General features: G+C 39.1%; 1 pseudogene; it reads right to left on the minus strand.

Moving 5' to 3' along the window:
• Positions 1–5,471: 5,471 nt before the first annotated feature.
• On the minus strand, positions 5,472–5,986 carry LOC118524522 (mitochondrial import inner membrane translocase subunit Tim17-A pseudogene; annotated as a pseudogene).
• Positions 5,987–18,237: the final 12,251 nt, after the last annotated feature.

Genomic DNA, 18,237 nt, shown 5'->3' on the forward strand with positions numbered 1-18,237 from the left:
TGTTCTGGCTATTCTAGTCTTCAGGCCAGTCATGTGGAAACTCTCCTTGCCTTCTGTGGGCAGTGTTTAGTTACTGGCCTGAAAATTACAAGTTTTAACTACGTGTCTTCTGGTCACCTTGTGAAATGAGGGAACCAAGGCCATGTAAAACTTTCTGGTCAGGAGACATGGTAGGGGTAGGTTTTTGTGCTGGTCTCCTAGGGGAGGGGACCCACTGTTCTGGGAGTGAGGTAAGCTTGACTGAGAAGGGCAATTCCACAAGAGTGCAGGGGGTGGGTCTTAGTGTTAGCAACTTCAGGCTTTAAGACTCTCTGGTTGCAAGAACTTTCAAAATTCAGCCCCTCTCACTTTCCAAGCCAATAACATTCTCCTTGTGTGTCCCCCTCTGTGCTCCTCTCTCTCACCCTTCTCCGTGACCATGGCTCCCTCCCCTCTGCAGCACCCATGATCCATTTCTCCCCTAACCCAGGTCTCCGCACTTCCTACCTTCTTTGATGTGGCCTCTTCTCTAGCTTTAGTTGTGGAGTTTATTTTGCCAGGCTTCAGGTTGATTTCTGGAGTATTTAGGATGATTTGGTAGTTATCTAGTTGTATTTGTGACACCAAGCAAGCCTAGGGTCCTCCTACTCTGCCACCATCTTCCCCCTTCTCCATTTACCCTTGATTGGCTTCTGCCAATTTTCTCAGGATCTCATCTGCCGGCTCTGATATCTATCAAAATTTGGCAAAGTTTTCCATTAATTTTAATTTCCTCTTGGCTGTTTAAAGGAATATCATAGTGTATCAGAAAATCCCTCAAGAATACCATCAATCCTAGGAGGGGCCCTATGGGGTCCTCCTTCAAGGATAAATATGGAGGCATCTGTAGGGCCACTGACTTGGTGGACTTTTATGTCTTGTAGTGTCTTCAGAGTGGAAAGACAACTCAGGATTACTAGAATAGTACTTTTTAAAAAAAGGAAGAAAGAAGGGAACTGTAGGAGTTAATGTCAGTCTTATAGTCTTTTATTTTAGGTACTTTTTATATCTTTAACTTTTCATTAACCATTTGCAATGAAACTTTCAATAAAGCTATTTTGGAATTTTGAAGCCTTTGGAGGCTTCTGCATGCCAATTAAAATAGGTGTCCCGTTCTATTTGTTGATTTGGGAGCCCTTGCTTTGAAGTTCACTTCTTAAATGAATGATCTTGTCTAATTGAATCATTTCTCATACTGGCCATTATAATTTTAGATTGAGGGCTGGCAGGACCCTAGCTACAAATGGAGTTTAACCCATATTTCTGTCCAGCCATATATTGGGGCCCCCAACCTGACAGTTACCAAGCTAAGTTCTCAGGACACAAATTTTAGTAAGATTTTGCCATTTTTGTAGATATCTACAGCTTCTGGGACCACAATTCTTAGATATAAAATAAACAGTTGTGCTGGAAGGTGGCATGCTCAACTCTTTGGAACTAAGGGTCCCATTTCTTTAGCTAAGCCTTGAGTCTCTCAGAGCCAAATTAATGCCTAAGAGGAGCATGCCACTGAGTTGGGGATTGTGTGGTGTTTTACAGTGTGCCTCACTGCATGGAAATTTTCTTGAGGTTGGCAGGTGACCTAGTGTCAATCTAACCCAATCCATGACCAAGTTATGTTAACAGAGAAGTCTTTGAATTAAGTGGTTAGCATTTTAATAGCTTTTAAGTCGACCCATGCCCACTAATTTTATTTACACAAAACAAGATAAACATGTGCACATCAACACATCAGCAGTAACCAAAGAGATGTTACTGTGGACTGGCCAGTAGAGTTCATGGGTGTATCACCAGCAATTGTCAACGTGGAACTAGGGACTGGAGAAAGTACTGAACCAGCAAATCCAAACAAATGAGGACTGCAGATTGAACAACCAATACTTCCTAATGTGGAATCTTGGAACTGAACCAAGAGCTGAAGGTTCCAATCAAATGCAGAACTACAGACTTAACCAAGGGCTAGAGACTCGGGTTCCAGGTGGAACCATCTGCCAGCTCAAGCTGACATGCTAAGCCCTGGACTGGAAAGCCAATTAGATTGTGAGCTTGACAGAAAGAAAGTGAAGTTCAGAATGGAGAGGAACTTACTTATGACCCTCAGAAATGGCAAGAAAGACAGAGAATTCAGGGGTGTCTGGGTAGCACAGTCAGTTAAGCATCCTACTCTTGGTTTCAGCTCAGGTCATGATCTCATGGGTCGTGAGATGAGCCCAGAGGCAGGCTCCATGCTCAGCGGGGAGTCTGCTTGGGATTCTCTCTCTTCCTTTCCTTCTGTCCCTCCCCCAACTCATGCTCTCACATGCAGGCTCTCTTTCTCTCTCTCTCTGTCTCTCTCTCTAAAATAAATAAATAAATAAAATCTTTAAAAAAAAAGAAAGAGAATGCAAAGGGTTCCTGGGTACCAGTGCCTGTGTTTCTCATTGTCCCTAAAGCCAACAGAAGTTTCCCTCAGATCCCACCACTGCCACCAATATTGTTAAACAAACAAAATTCATCTGAGTAAATTTTAAAGATCTTATTGGCTTTATTCAGTGATTCATGAATCAGGCAGCATTCCATCTAGCAGATAGAAGGGAGCTCCAAGGAGTTGTACAAAATGACTTCTAAGCAGAAGGGGGGAAGGACAAGAAAGTTAGTAGCCAAGAATGGATTTTTTGTGACAAGATCACCTTCCTTTAGAAGATAGCAAGGGCCTATCAGAAAGATTATCTCACTAGTGCTAACCAGATAATTCCAGATTGATTTAAAATTCCACTCCCGGGAGAGGTTGAAACTATAATTAAGTTGGGTATTAAGTCTCAGTTTGGTGATGTGGGACTTAGCACAAGTGACTCTATTTGAGGTATTTTGTCTCTTTTTTAACAATATATACTTCAAACCTGACTCTTTTTAAAATGTATTTTAAAGTTTCAAGATAAATTAAAACCTGAGTAAAACAAAGTAAGATTTTTTTCACTTTGAAAACATATCAATAAGAGCATTTCAAGCTGCTTGATTGCTACAACATCTTCTATTCTAGTTATTGTAGGAGACTGAGCATAACGTAAGTCCTTTTAAATGATGTCTTCACAGATAAAAGTGCAAATAAAATAGCTTTGCAAATAGATGTAGATGAAATAGGATAAAAATGTCTGATCACTTGTTTTGAGGGTAACAGGAAGATATTTTACCATAAAAATTCTCCAAAATAATTTCCTCAATGTTCTGTTTGGCAACAGACTCAAACTTGAGTTCCAAAAAGTCCTCTTACAAAGACAAATCTAGGGAGGAAATGGTTTCCCACAATATTTCAAAGGGATTTTTAAGCTCTAACAAGAGGAAAGTATCTGCACAAACCAGGTACATTTTTCATCCAAAAGAGCATTCATTCCCCAAGATGTTTTTAAGAACCTTGCCCATGAGAGTTTCATCAAGTCACGAGTATAAGGAAACAATTTTTAGCATCAATTTGCCCTATATACTGTCACAAATGCCCAGATACCTCCTAATAAGCAATGATGGTATTCCTATATTCTTAGAAATTACTCTTGGTTTTGAAGAGGAGATCTGACATGGGTTGCAAGTAACAGTAAGCCTGTCAGACCAGCTTAGAGAACAAAGAGAATTATTAAAAGGAAACAGGGTGTCTAATGGACTCCAAAGCCAGGGTTAGAACCTAGAATTGGTCATCAGAACCTTCTGAAAACACATGGTTTCTGGCCTCAGTTCCCCTCGTTATAGATATGCTTCATTTTTTTCTCTCTATAGATACACTTCTTTGCTTCCCCATATATATGGTTAAATGTACATCACTGTAAACCAGCACCTGAGTTATTCATGCTGTATTCAAATCACCAACAGAAACAGACTGGCATTTGCAAATCTCAATTTCAAATTACTAAAAGGCAGAATTTGGTTGCCCAGGTTGGGCCAGGAGATCCAATCAGCAGACACAAGTCACTGGTAAAAAGGTGGACTGGGGTCTCTGTGATCTGAGGGACAGTTCTCAGAGAAGAGGGAGATAGCTTATAGACAACGCTGACAATGCAAAAAGTACATCTTTTTCAGTAAGATGTATGTTTTCCACCTAACAATAAATCATGAATGTGCATTATATGTTGAAGTATTCTTTCACAGTCATCTAGATAACATTGTATTCAGTTGCATGGGAGCACCATAATTTCTGGAGCAATCCCTGTTATTGAAATTGCAGTTTTTTAGTTTGCTGTTTTTATAATCAATACTTTAATGACCATGCTTATAGTTAATTCTTTCCATATGCCCATGATAATTTCCTCAGTTTGTATTTTTCTGAGTAGATTTGATAGATCTGAAAGTTTGCAAAACTTGTAAGTCTTTTGATATGTATTAGAATATTATTTGATCTTATATATTCAACTTAATAGTCCCTGAATTCAAGGTCCTTGTGTCCTATGTCTTTTTTTCATTTTCTCCAGCAACTTTCAAGTTGTAGAGTACATTGTAGAGATTAAATTAACATGTGTTAATTAACTGACACACTTCATAAGTGAATATGTGTGGTGTGGTTGGGGAAACACCAGATTGAAGTATAGGAAATTTGTTCAACACACAAATAGGGATGTTAATTGCTAATAATTTAGACATTATAAATTGGAATTTGACTCTTGGAAAAGGACACACACTAAAAATATTTGTAGTTTTTACACTTACCCTATTCATTTGATTAACCAGAGGGAATAAAGTACCCAATGTGCCATCTTGAACCATTATTACCCTGATATGTAGCAAGAAGCTACATGTTCCTCCTTTCTATATTTAGAATGACACTATGGCACTATCCGACTACCCAAATATCTATTCTCCCCTTCTTTCTTTTTTTTTTTTCCAGGAGTTTTTTATTGTTTGACTTACAGAATACACAAACCCAAGCAGAGAAGTCCCCAAGGAAATGAGGGTCACGTTTCATTGTTGTTTGCCCTTTGGTCCTTCGTCTTCTAAGCATTTATTAGATTTTCTTTTAAAGATATTAGACATTTATTTTTATCACAAATATAATCCAGATGTGAATAAGTAAATTTATTATCCTCTAACATCTGCTTCTCCTCTCCTCCATGTTCCTTTATTTTTTTTATAAACTTTTTAAAAGATTTTTATTTATTTGACAGAGAGAGAGAGAGAGCACAAGCAGGGGGAGCGGCAGGCAGAGGGAGAGGGAGAAGCAGGCTCACCACAGAGCAGGGAACCTGGCATGGAGCTCGATCCCAGGACCTGGGATCACGACCTGAGCCGAAGGCAGAGGCTTAACCCACTGAGCCACCCAGGTGTCCCATCCCCCATGTTCCTTTAAATAGAAAAAAGAGCTAAGTGTCTCTTCAAAGCCTATTTGGCCATAGCTGTCCCACTTGTGGTTTTAAAAACAGACTCTAGCTTACCTTCTGAAATTCCTTCTTGAACTATAGCTCATTCGTCTAAAAAATCTTAGGAAAGAAGTCCTATTGATATTGTCAATAGTCTCCAGAAAGTGAGAATGGTAACTGTGCTGAAGGCAACAGAAAGGGGTCTTCGGCAAACTGAGGACCACTGGGAAATTGTGCAGAGGCAAATCTTGTCAATAAGATACCAGCACCTTCAATTAAAGCTAGGCGAATGCCACCCATTGCAGCTGACCCAACCATGACCACTGGTCCATTTCTTGCTGCCAGTATGGCTCCTGTTAAGGCACCACTTGTGATGGAGTTCCAGGGATCTTCTTTCCCTCTAACTTGAACCATACTGCAGTCAATCATGGAAAATAAACCTCCCCAAACTGCAAAGCTACCTCCCAACTGCAGAGCCCTGGTTTTAATACCTGTCAAACTCCCTCACAGTCTGTGGTTTACTCCCACTGGAGAATTGCAAAAACCTTTGATTGCTTGAAAGATACCAGCCCCTATGGTACCATCATAAAGACCCCACCACAATCATCCACAATTCGCCAAGGGCAAGGCTCTCACGTGTACTACTCCATCTTGACCTCCCCTTCTTTCTTCATGAAAAAATGCCTATATTGTTGGTGTATCATTGTGTCTAGCTAAATTCTATATCTACCATCCTTCCTTGAAATTAGATATGGTCATTGTCAATGAGATATCAACCAATGTTGTTAAGTGGAATCTCAGGAAACTTCTTTAAAAAATAGACTCTTCTGTATTTTCACCCTTCTTCCCTCTTCAAGCCTGAAATGTGAATGTGATGTCTAGAGACCTAGCAGCCATTTTGAAAAACAGAAGCTAAGAGCTAAGGATGGTAAAGCAGAAAGGTAGAAGGAATCTGAGTTTTGGATGACTTGATGAAACAGCCACATCTAGGAAGACTGCCCAGTTCTGCATGTCTTATGTGAGAGAGAAATAAACTCTGATCTTGTTTAAGTCACTCTTATTTCTAACAGTCCAAAGCCATTTTAACTGGTAGAATATCCAAGTTAGATTTTGACTGGATGGTTCTAATGATAGGGCTGCTAGTGTGACACACAACTAGATGGCCACCACAGATTTGTGCTTCCCTTCCACAGTGTAGAGTTTTGCCACAAAGGGATTACTCAGGTAGTGACTAATGTTTTGTCATTCCTAACACCTAGGTATGGCCATGTGACTTATTCTCAATAACAAAATGTGAGCAGAAGTGACGTGTGTTTCCAGACCAGCGATGTTAAGAAGAGGATATGCCTAACCCACAATCTCTTCTGACTGTAAGCGAGATGCAGAGCATCAAACCAAGGACACTGAAGCCCTAGGAGATAGCAGAGCTCCAGTCAGGCCTATCACTACAATGATGGAAGCTGCCAGCAATTAAGAATCTCGTGGAACTGTACATGAATGAGAAATAAGCATCTATCATGACTGAGCTATTAAATTTTTTGGTTCATTTGTTATAGCAGCCAGATTTACCTTAACTAATACAGAAATTAGTATTAGAAATATGATATCGATAGGACAAAAATCTAAAATATGTGAAGCTCAGTTAGTGATGAGGGGAAGCAGTTAAAGAAGCTAATATCAAAAGCCAAATAAACACAGATTCAGTTCATGCAGCCATAACATATTTGGCAAAACTGTCTTAACTGATGAGTTGGAAAGACCAGAGTCTACGAGTCAGTAGCTTTAGTGGAAATGGTTGGTAAGATTTGGCATGATAGTGTATGCTGACATTTACTTTCTGCTTTTAGCAAGTTATTATTAAAAAAAAAAAAAAGATGGACATCTGGGAAGAACTGGCCAGCTTGTAAGCAGAAATGGAAGGTAATAGAGAAAATCCAAACATTTGGGACTTCTAAGGGTTGCAGAAACTGACTGCAAGACCCCAACAGTAAGAGACAAGACTGGAAGACATCTTTGGTACCAAAACTTATACCTAAAGCAACAATCCTTCACGAATGCAGCATTATGGGGCACCTGGGTGGCTCATTTGGTTAAGTGTCTGCCTTCACTCAGGTCATGATCCCAGGCTCAGCAGGGAGTCTGCTTATTCATCCACCTACCCACCCCCACTTGTGCTCTCTCTCTCTCTCTCTTTCCCATATAGGTAAATAAATAAAATCTTAAAAAAAAAAAAAAAAAAGAATGCAGCATTCTCATCTACTGTTTCAAAAGGCCTCAATGTAGTACCCATTAAGAGAGCAATAGGGGGCAAAGAAATGGAGAAATAGATTTAGGCTTCAGAATTCTGCCCTGGGTGCGGTTATAAGCACATTGAACTGCCTGGATGCAAATAGATCAGAAGCCTATTAAGTGTCACAATGAATTCATGACCACAAGGGGTCACAGAGATTATGGCCAAAGGGAATTCTTTCTAGACAACATGCTTGGAATCCACTAAATGAACTGCTCTCCCACCACTATCAATGCCTGCCCTGTAGGATTTTGTCATTGCTATGGACAAATTGCTATGACTGCTGTGTTTCTTTATTTTTCTTGTCTGAATGGGCATTTTATCCTGTCCCTGGTCCACCATTATGTATTGTAGAGCAGACAACTTTTTGCTTTATAGTCTATAAACCATGAGGAGTCACTTTTGGGTTTCATCAAGAGGACTGTGTACCACCTGGATGTAGTAAATTGGATGGGTCTTGGGAGGAATTGAGAATGCTCTATGTGTGGGAAGATGGGTGTTCTTGGAGTTTTGGTAGTTACGTGATAGGCTAGAGAGAATTGGATAGTTGTACACTAAGGTTCATTTTCTACAAAAATTCTTTTTCAGTCAAAGGGATAAGATTTTCTAGCTCTCTGTGTATCTAGGTGGGGTCATGTGACAAGAAACTTTAGGGATAAGACCCAGCAACCTATGGTTTAGCAAAACCTCCAGGTGATTCTGGTGACTGCTCAAACGTGGGGGTCATTGCCTTAAGAGATAATGCAGCTCAGTTTCTAAAAAGCTGGAGTCCTTCTTTCCCCAAGGAGGAAAACCATATATTAATCAGGAACACCTATTTTGGACTTAACCTGAGTGAAAAGTAAAGTTCTTTCACAGTTGAGCCATCATACATTTGGAAGTTTATCTGTTTCAACAGTTTAACTCACTTGGAGAGATTGGAAAGGGACTAAGAACCAAACCCATCTACATCCAACCCACCCTGGACACTGAGAACTGAAACTACTTCACTTACCTTATTCTCTACATTACATAATTTTCTTTTTTATTCCTCCGTCTTCATACTTTTCTGGGAGTTCCTTTCCCCAGCAAGCTTTGAGAGTTCATCACAGAACTTCCCAAAAGAAAGTCTCCAATGGAAGACATCAACAGGCAGTTTGTGCCCTACAATTCTTTGAAGCCCTAGCCTCAGCCCAGTCCTTATTGTTTCCACCAATCCTGACTGTTTTATTTGATCTTTACCCGATTCTAATCAAATCCCTGTATTGAAAGACCTATCTTAAGACAAACTTCAAATTCTCAATAAATTCTGGCCTGACCTTCCCCTCTTTGAGACCCTGCCAAAGCTCTGAGGAGGTGTGGTTCTTACCAAGCCAAGCAATAAACTCAGCTTTATCTTATCAACAGATTGTGTTGGTGATAGTTGGAAACCATCCCTGGACAGGACTAACAAAATACCACTATGTCTATGAGTTGTTTAGTAAATAAAGTAAGTAAAATTCATGTAGATTAAGAGCATATAATAATGTTTGTGCTTACAACTAGAAGAATGAAATCATAACCTCTCATCCTCCCTAGACAGAGTATGACCTTGGCCAAGAATTTAGTCAAGAACTTACGAGTACTGATTTTACAGCCTCAGCTAGGTCTAATCCAGCTAAGGGAGCAGGCGTAAAAGGTACAGTTATGAGCTAACAATAGGTTTTCTTTGTCTTCCTAGAAGACCTGAGAGGTCATAATTTGAAAGCAGAGAGTGGAGAGGGGGGGATGAGGGAAAAGAACCAATACTGTTTATATTATATCTGTGCAGTAAATAATACACAGGACAGATTTTATTGATTGAGAAGTGGCTTATAAATTATGAGTCAGCAGGAAAATAGTTCTCTTCCTCCTCAAGGGTTTACTGCACTACTTCTGAGAATTAAAATTTGTCCTTGGGAGATGGTATGATGAACATGATAATGTATTTGTGTATTTTATTCATTAGTTAGCCTGGACAGTCCAGAGAATAAAAGATATGTTCAACTTCCACTGGAGGAGAGATATCAAGAGAACTCAATTTTAAGTGACCCACAGATACTGACACTCTTCCTGAGATTGGAGCACCAGTCTTCCCTCACACCTATGCCCACCTGTTCTGACACTTGGAGAGCCACCACCAACTTTGGTTTTCAGGCCCTCTTCTCTGGAGTATAATTCCAATAACTCATACTTGAGCACTTAGACTGCTGAGAGAGAGGTGTGGATCTCCAGTAAGACCAATCCTTATGTGCTGGGACTAGAGTTTCTTGGAAAGTGGCAGGGGTGGGGGACATCTATGTATGACAGGGTTTAGAAGGAGATACTTTAACAGAGAAGAAAGAGATTCAAACAGGAAAGAGGAGGAGTCCCTGTGGAAGGTTTAGCTCCTTCAGCACTTAGACCTAGGACTTCAGGAAGACTTTTCAGTGTATACTTCTGAATTTTTCCTCTCCTATGTGATAATTCCAATTCCAATTCTGGTGAGCATGGTGTATCCTCAGAAGCATGGGTAGTAGTCATATGAACAATATGGAACAAGGCAGAAAGGAAAGTCTGGCTGGCTCCTCATTCATGCTCCCTGGGCCTGTGTGGACAAAACAGCATCCTATTCTAGAGCCCATGAGTTCCAGATGGTGACTGGCAGAAAAAAGGACAGAGCTGATAGGGGCAGGGAGCAGCAGCTGATGGGGGATAATTCAGGAGGACTTAAAAATGAGATCACTCCCTATAAATACATACTTACATACTTTAACTATTTGTATGTATAATTTTGAATGTATGGTAGAAAAAACGGGCTAGTGAATGAAGTACATATTCTAATGAAGATCAAATAAGAAATTATTATTTCTCACTCATTAAATTGGACATTATTTGTATATGATGATATGAGGGCTCCACAAAGTCTATAAAAATTTTTATAAAATTGTCCTTTTTACAAATTCATGGAAACTGAAAATAAATTAGTGGTTGCCTTGGGCTAAAGGTGGAAATGGGATTGACTCCAATTGGGCAGAGGGGTCTGCTGTGGGTGAAGAGAAAGCTCTAAAATGAGATTGTAGTGATGGATGCACAACTTCATAAACTTATTAAACTGAATTGTACACTTACAATAGGAGGATTTTGTAGAATGTAAATTATCCTTCACTGAAACTGTTTTTAACAAAACCCCAAATTGCCCTTTTCAGTTAAAAAGAATACTTACTTAGGGCACCTGGGTGGCTCAGTTGGTCAAGCATCTGCCTACGGCTCAAGTCATGATCTTGGGGTCCTGGAATCAAGCCCTGCTCAGCAGGGAGTCTGCTTCTCCTTCTCCATCTGCCCCTCCTCCCTGCTTATGCTCTCTTTCTCCCCAATAAATAAATAAAATCTTAAAAAAAAAAAAAAGGAATACTTACTTAAAATCCTCTCCTATGAACGTGCATCCTAAGTGCTGCCTGACCTTCAATCAGAGAATAAATTAAGAAAAAATAATTCCAGAGCATTCCATCTGAAGTGCCAAATTGATGACTTCACTGAAAATATAGTATACATCAACTTTTTAATTAATTAATAAAATCACACCTACTTTTGCCATTGGTTGTGACATATCTACTAATGTAGAAAATTGTTTTCAACTGTATATGTACTATATTGTTAAAGTTCCTCTAGAATAAACTGTTATTATCATTATGATTTTTTCATGCCTTGGAAAATAGCTAAAGCGGATGATATCTTTCTGTCTCAAAATTTTTCAGAGCAAATGATCTGAATTAGTTCTTGTTCATATTGCCTGACCTGAATCCCCTGGCTAAAGGTGACCAAAAAAACATGAGCAGAATTTGGAATTGGGTCTGAGAGAACCAGCGCATTTGTGGATAGCTGACATGTCAGCAGCTACATTGAGTAGCTATGGGGCAGCAATCTGCCATGTGGATGGAGAAGTGAAGAAAGATAACTAAGAAAAGACGAGATCTGACCCACAGAGCCCACAGAGAAGAGATCAGAACAGGGCATACTGCCCGACCTCTCAATGACCCTTCAGCTCCCAGAGGCCTTGGCCCTTTTCTGAGGCCCAGCTGCATTTCTGCCCATGGTCTCCAGAGAACTCCTGTCTTTCTGTTTTATGTTACTTAACTAAGACAGAAACATAATTACATGTATAGGAACACAACTGGGAGGATAGTCACCCAAGTGGCAACACTGGTTCCATCTGGGTAGTGGGATTGCTGGTGATGTTTATCTCCTTCTTGTGCTTGTATGTAATTTAAAATTATCATTTTGTAGTAAGGTTTCTTTTGTATTGTAGTAAAATACATATAACATAAACTTTACTGTTTTAACCACATGACAGTGAAAATTCAGTGGCATTTAGTATGTTCAAGATGCCGTGCAACCATCACCCCTATCTAGCTCCAGAACGTTTTCATCACTCCAAAAGGAAACCCTGTATTCATGAAGCAGCTACTCCTCATTCCCCCTTTCTCCCTAGGCCTCGGCAACTGCTAATCTGCTTTCTGTCTCTATGGATTTGCCCATTCTTGAAGGTTACAATCATTTTTTTTTTAAGTTTAACATGCATAAAACAATAGCAGACCCCCTGACGGTCGGCAGCTCCCTTGCTGACCTACACTGGAGTGCTTCTGACATCTGCAAGCACTGCTGTGGAAATATCTGATCTCTTACAACACTAAATCTGTATTAGGCAATACATTTCAAATTTCTCTTAATTAAAAGTCATAAAGTGAATGAATATTATAAATAACTTAGTTTAAGCACTTATATTTTCTTTCCTTTTTTTTTAAGTAGGCTCCATGCCCAGCATGGAAACCAACACAGAGCTTGAACTCATGACCCTGAGATCAAGACCTGAGCTGCGATCAAGAGTCAGAGGCTTAACCGACAGAGCCACCCAGGTGCGCCTAAGCACTGATATTTTCAAATGTGCACATGCCAAAGTAAGAAAAATTATGTCCTAAATATAACCTCTCTGGCTCTTTTTGAATGATCCTTGTCCTTACTGCCAATATTTGTGTGGCTTTCATGGAGCGGAAATGTGATGATTAATAGGCTTAATGATATTGTCTTTTTTTTCTGTGTCTGGACTTAAAAACTATATGACAAACCTTTTTACTATTATTTGGAGATTCTAGGAATTTTCTCCAGTTTAGTAGATTAAGTGAAAGGAATATGTAGGGCAATATATAAATTTCAAGGATAAGAAAATAAAACTATTTCACAAAATTTACAAGAGGCAAAACAAACCAAAACTTTTTTTTTTAAGATTTTATTTATTTATTTGACAGAGAGAGAGAGAGTGAGCACAAGCAGGGGGAGTGGCAGGCAGAGGGAGAGGGAGAAGCAGGCTCCCCGCTGAGCAGGGAGCCTGATGTGAGGCTTTATCCCAAGAACCTGGGATCGTGACCTGAGCCAAAGGCAGCCACTTAACAGACTGAGCCACCCAGGCGCCCCTAAACAAACCACAACTTTAAAATAAAAATTAAACCAAAGAACTTCATAAAGAGACATGTCAATGATCAAGACTTATTATATGACACTAATTCTTCTACTTGGAAAGAGAATTTATGGATGTAAGTAGACACTACCGCAGCTGTAAATTTTAAATATGGTATTCATGCTAGAAACTCTCAAAACTCTGTTTAGCTACATAAAGATGCGGTAGACAATTATTGGTTTTGAAAAAGATTCAGTAACTTTGCACATCAATTTATAATGATGAATCAGAAAAATGCTGATTTATTTAAAAACAATCCAGCTTTAAAAAACATTTATAAATGAAACTAGTACCTCCCTCATGATTGTATGAGGAGTAAATGAGATGGAGTGTGAAATTTGGCACTCAACGAATAGTTTTTAAAAGTGAAATTGACCCTCTTTGCAAGTCATTTCTTCACATTCTGTATAGCACTGAATACAGTTGACCCTTCAACAAGGTGGAAGTTCGAAAACCTGCATATAACATTTGGCTCCCTCAAAACCTTAACTGCTAATGTTGACCAGAAGCCTTATCAATAACATAGTCAATTAATACATATTTTGTATATTATATGTATTAATACTGCATTCTTAGGCTAAAGTAAGCTAGAGAAAAAAGTTATTAAGAAAATGATAAGGAAGAAAAAATACAGTACTGTACTATATTTACTGAAAAAAATCTGCGCATAAGTGGACCCATGCCATTCAAACCCATGTTGTCCAAGGCTCAACTGTACAACACTCTTTAGTGAACACATGTGAGTTAATTACATAAAGTGTGCCAGAAAAGTATGTAGTAATATACAATGTGTCATATAATTGAAATTCTATATGGTGATAATACATTCTGCAATTAGGAATGATTCTGATGTGTAAAATATTTTGCTGATTGTCTATCCAAAAATATATCCTTTCACTTGTTTTTTTTTCAAGTTTTTATGGCAGTAAAATATATATAACATAAAATTTGCTATTTTAATCATTTTAAAATTTTGTCTTTTTTTTAAAGATTTTATTTATTTTATAGAGAGCGAAAGAGAGAGAGAGAGAGAGAGCAAGCAGGGGAAGCAGCAGAGGGAGAGGGAGAAACAGACTCCCCGCTGAGCAGGGAGCCCGATGCGGGGCTCGATCCCAAGAACCTGGGATCATGACCTGAGCCAAAGGCAGATGTTTAACTGACTGAGCCACCCAGGTGCCCCTATTTTAATAATTTTTAAGTGTATAATTCAAGGGCATTAAGTACACTCACAATTTTGTGCAGTCTTCAATACTATCCATGTCCAGAACTTTCTCATCAACCCAGAGAGGAACTGTGAACTCCATTCCCTCCTCCCCCAGCCTCTGGTAACCTCTATTGTGCTTACTGTCTTTAAGAATTTGCCTATTCTAGGTATATTCTCATATAAGCAGAATCAACCTTTTATTTGCTTTTAACCGGGGGGGGGGGGGGAAATAACCACTGTCTTCAACTCTGCCTCCACTTTCCTCCATACTCAATGAATTGCCAAATCCTGTAGATCCTATCTCCAACATGTCTTCTGAATTTATTCCCTCCTTTCCATTCCTGCTTCCCTGGCCCTAGTTCAGACCTTGCTTGTTTCTTCTCACACCATTATAAAACCTTCCTCCCCAGGCCCCCTTCTTCAGTTTCCTCCCTCAGTCCTTTACAATTTCTGGAAGTGAGCTTCCTTAAGTATGAAACCGAGAGCTGAGGAGATATATATCTTTGGGTCCCTAGCATTTTGCAGTGTGCCCAGTACATGGCAAGTTCTCAGCCAATGTTTATTAAATCAAATGAAGCCAAGTTGAGTAAACTGATTGCCCTTGAGGAGATGACAGTGTAGTGGGGAAGACCAGAACATCAATAACTTAAATCCAATGTGATTATCCAAAATTAAAGTCTGGTGCAAATGGCACTGGAACAGATAAGGGATTGATTAAGTCCACTTATAAAGATGGACATCCAGAAAGCCTCAAAGAAGAAAGGATATATTAGCTGCTACTAGAAGAATATTATAGAACACACTTGTGTATTAAGGGTTATTCACACCCAACTGCATCCCCAGTAGATTGCAAACTCTTTGAGGATTTTATTCATCTTTGTGTTAATTACAAATGCAATTACTTATAACTTGAAAGCTTTGGGGATGGGCAACCCTGTCGGGACCCCTCTCACTCTTGAGAGCTTTTTCTGTATCTTCACTTAATAAACTTCTATTTACTCAAAAAAGAAAAAGAAAGCTTCGGGGATTTTTGTTTACTGTCTTCCTCCTAGATGGTAAACTCCTTAAGCGTGAGGAATGTGTCTTAGGCACTATTGTCGTCCCAGTACCTGGCACATAGTAAGTGCTTAGTCAATATTTATTGAATAAATAAATGAATTTTGCAAGCCTTGCAGAAACCAGCAAGTGCTTTTTGCAACCTCATCTTCAGTAGGAAACCTTTCTGATGCATAAGAGGATTAAATTGCTTTGATGCTCCGATTTCACACATTGTAAGAGTTTACAGTCTCCCCTGAGTCCTGAGATTGAGGCAGGACTGGGACTCCTCCTTCTCTTGGCTGTCTTTGTCTCCCATGTCCTGGCTTCCTCACATGCAACACCACATTGGCCTGTGCTAACTTACACCTCTACCCCTTTTTCAGTGTATCACAACTCAAAAATCACTCACATAGTAGTAATGGATTCTGGAGCTGGGGAAGAGAGAATGGGAAGTTATCATTGAATGGGTACAGAGTTATCCATTGGGATAATGGGATATCCAGTGAGATCAGCAGACAGATAGTGGTGAGGGCTGCACAATGTCCCAATATTAGCTGTTTCCCTAGAAGGGATTCTAGAGCCACATGATGAAGTAATAACATTTTCCTTCCTTAAAAAATTATTATTGAAGTATAGTTCACATACAATGTTATACTAGTTTCAGGGGTACAACATAATAATACACAATCCTATACATTACTCAATGCTCACCATCTGTTACCATATAAGTAATAACATTTTCTTCACTTGGTTACATCGTATATACTACGAATTTTTTTACATTTGTTTTTATTGATATTTTACTTGCTGTTTTGTTTCCTCTGTTGCTATTGTTTTATTATTACCAGCAATATTTTATTTTAAAATCAACTTTAATGAGATATAATTGCATACAATAAAATTCAGATTTGTGACTTTTGACAACAGTATACATCTACCTAACTACCATCCCAGTGAACACAACACATTCCATCCTTCCAGAAAGTTCTCTTGTGCCCCGTAGCTAAAGAGTTTCTAAATTCAAAGTAGTACAACAGCAAAGGTGTAATGCTTTGAATTTAGAAACTCTCTAGCTAAAGAGAAAAGATCCCAAAGATTTCTTACCAACAGTTTTTGCCCTATCTTCAGCAATTCCCAAGCTTTCAATCTCCAGAGAACATCGTGCCTGGAAGATTTGGCAAGTGTTTGACCAGCTATCTTTGTGCCACATGGCTGACTTGCAGCAACAGGTGGGAAAGTGATCTAATATAACCCAGTGGCAAAAACAAAGAACAACAAAACAAAACAAAAAACCAAAGCAAAAAAGAAGGAAGAAGGGAGGGAGAGAAGGAGAGAGTAGAAAAACAAACAATCATGGTTTAGAAAGGACAACGCAAATTGGTTATAAATAACACACCCAGATACTTTTTTCTAAAACCTAACTCCAATGAAGCATCATAAATTCTGCAGTTATCACCATTTTAACATTGAGCTTTTTGTTTCCCATAAGCAAGGATATATATGTCTGAGAATCAATATCATCAGGATAATGTAATATAAAATGTTGTCTGTAACATCATGTAATATTCATGGATTCATGAATGTAATATTCATATTCACTTCGTGTAGTGAAAATTTAAACTAAGCATTATCATGATAGCCTTAATGAAAATTACTTTGACAAAGAATTTCTCTATTAGAATCATAGAAAATTCAATGCCATTCTTGAAGTGTCCAATTGTGACCAACCTTTTTTTTTTAATTTTTTATTGTTATGTTAATCCCCATACATTACATCATTAGTTTTAGATGTAGTGTTCCATGATTCATTGTTTGTGCATAACACCCAGTGCTCCATGCAGAACGTGCCCTCTTTAATACCCATCACCAGGTTAACCCATCCTCCCACCCCCCTCCCCTCTAGAACCCTCAGTTTGTTTTTCAGAGTCCATCGTCTCTCATGGTTCATCTACCCCTCCGATTTCCCCCCCTTCATTCTCCCCCTCCTGCTATCTTCTTTTTTTTTTCTTAACATATATTGCATTATTTGTTTCATAGGTACAGATCTGAGATTCAACAGTCTTGCACAATTCACAGCGCTTACCAGAGCACATACCCTCCCCAGTGTCTATCACCCAGTCACCCCATCCCTCCCATCCCACCCCCCACTCCAGCAACCCTCAGTTTGTTTCCTGAGATTAAGAATTCCTCATATCAGTGAGGTCATATGATACATGTCTTTCTCTGTTTGACTTATTTCGCTCAGCATAATACCCTCCAGTTCCATCCACGTCGTTGCAAATGGCAAGATCTCATTCCTTTTGATGCCTGCATAATATTCCATTGTATATATATACCACCTCTTCTTTATCCATTCATCTGTCGATGGACATCTTGGCTCTTTCTACAGTTTGGCTATTGTGGACATTGCTGCTATAAACATCGGGGTGCACGTACCCTTTCTGATCCCTACATTTGTATCTTTGGGGTAAATACCCAGTAGTGCAATTGCTGGATCGTATGGTAGCTCTATTTTCAACTTTTTGAGGAACCTCCATACTGTTTTCCAGAGTGGCTGCACCAGCTTGCATTCCCACCAACAGTGTAGGAGGGTTCCCCTTTCTCCGCATCCCCGCCAACATCTGTGACCAACCTTTTAATAAAGTAAAAACGCTTTTAGCCATACATAAAGGATTAATCTGTATACCCAAATTAATGCTTTCAGTGGAAATATTTCTGATAAATATAGATTGAGGTCTAAATACAACTCTATCTATATTAATCTATCGATCTATATCTTATATATGCACAATATACGTAGTATATGTTATCAGTGCCCTGGCCATTTCCCCTCACAGTTATCACTTCAGCACATACTCATTGGACTTCCAGCCGCCAG

Source organism: Halichoerus grypus, chromosome 14 (genome assembly GCF_964656455.1).
Source record: "Halichoerus grypus chromosome 14, mHalGry1.hap1.1, whole genome shotgun sequence".
Taxonomy (NCBI): Eukaryota; Metazoa; Chordata; class Mammalia; order Carnivora; family Phocidae; genus Halichoerus; species Halichoerus grypus.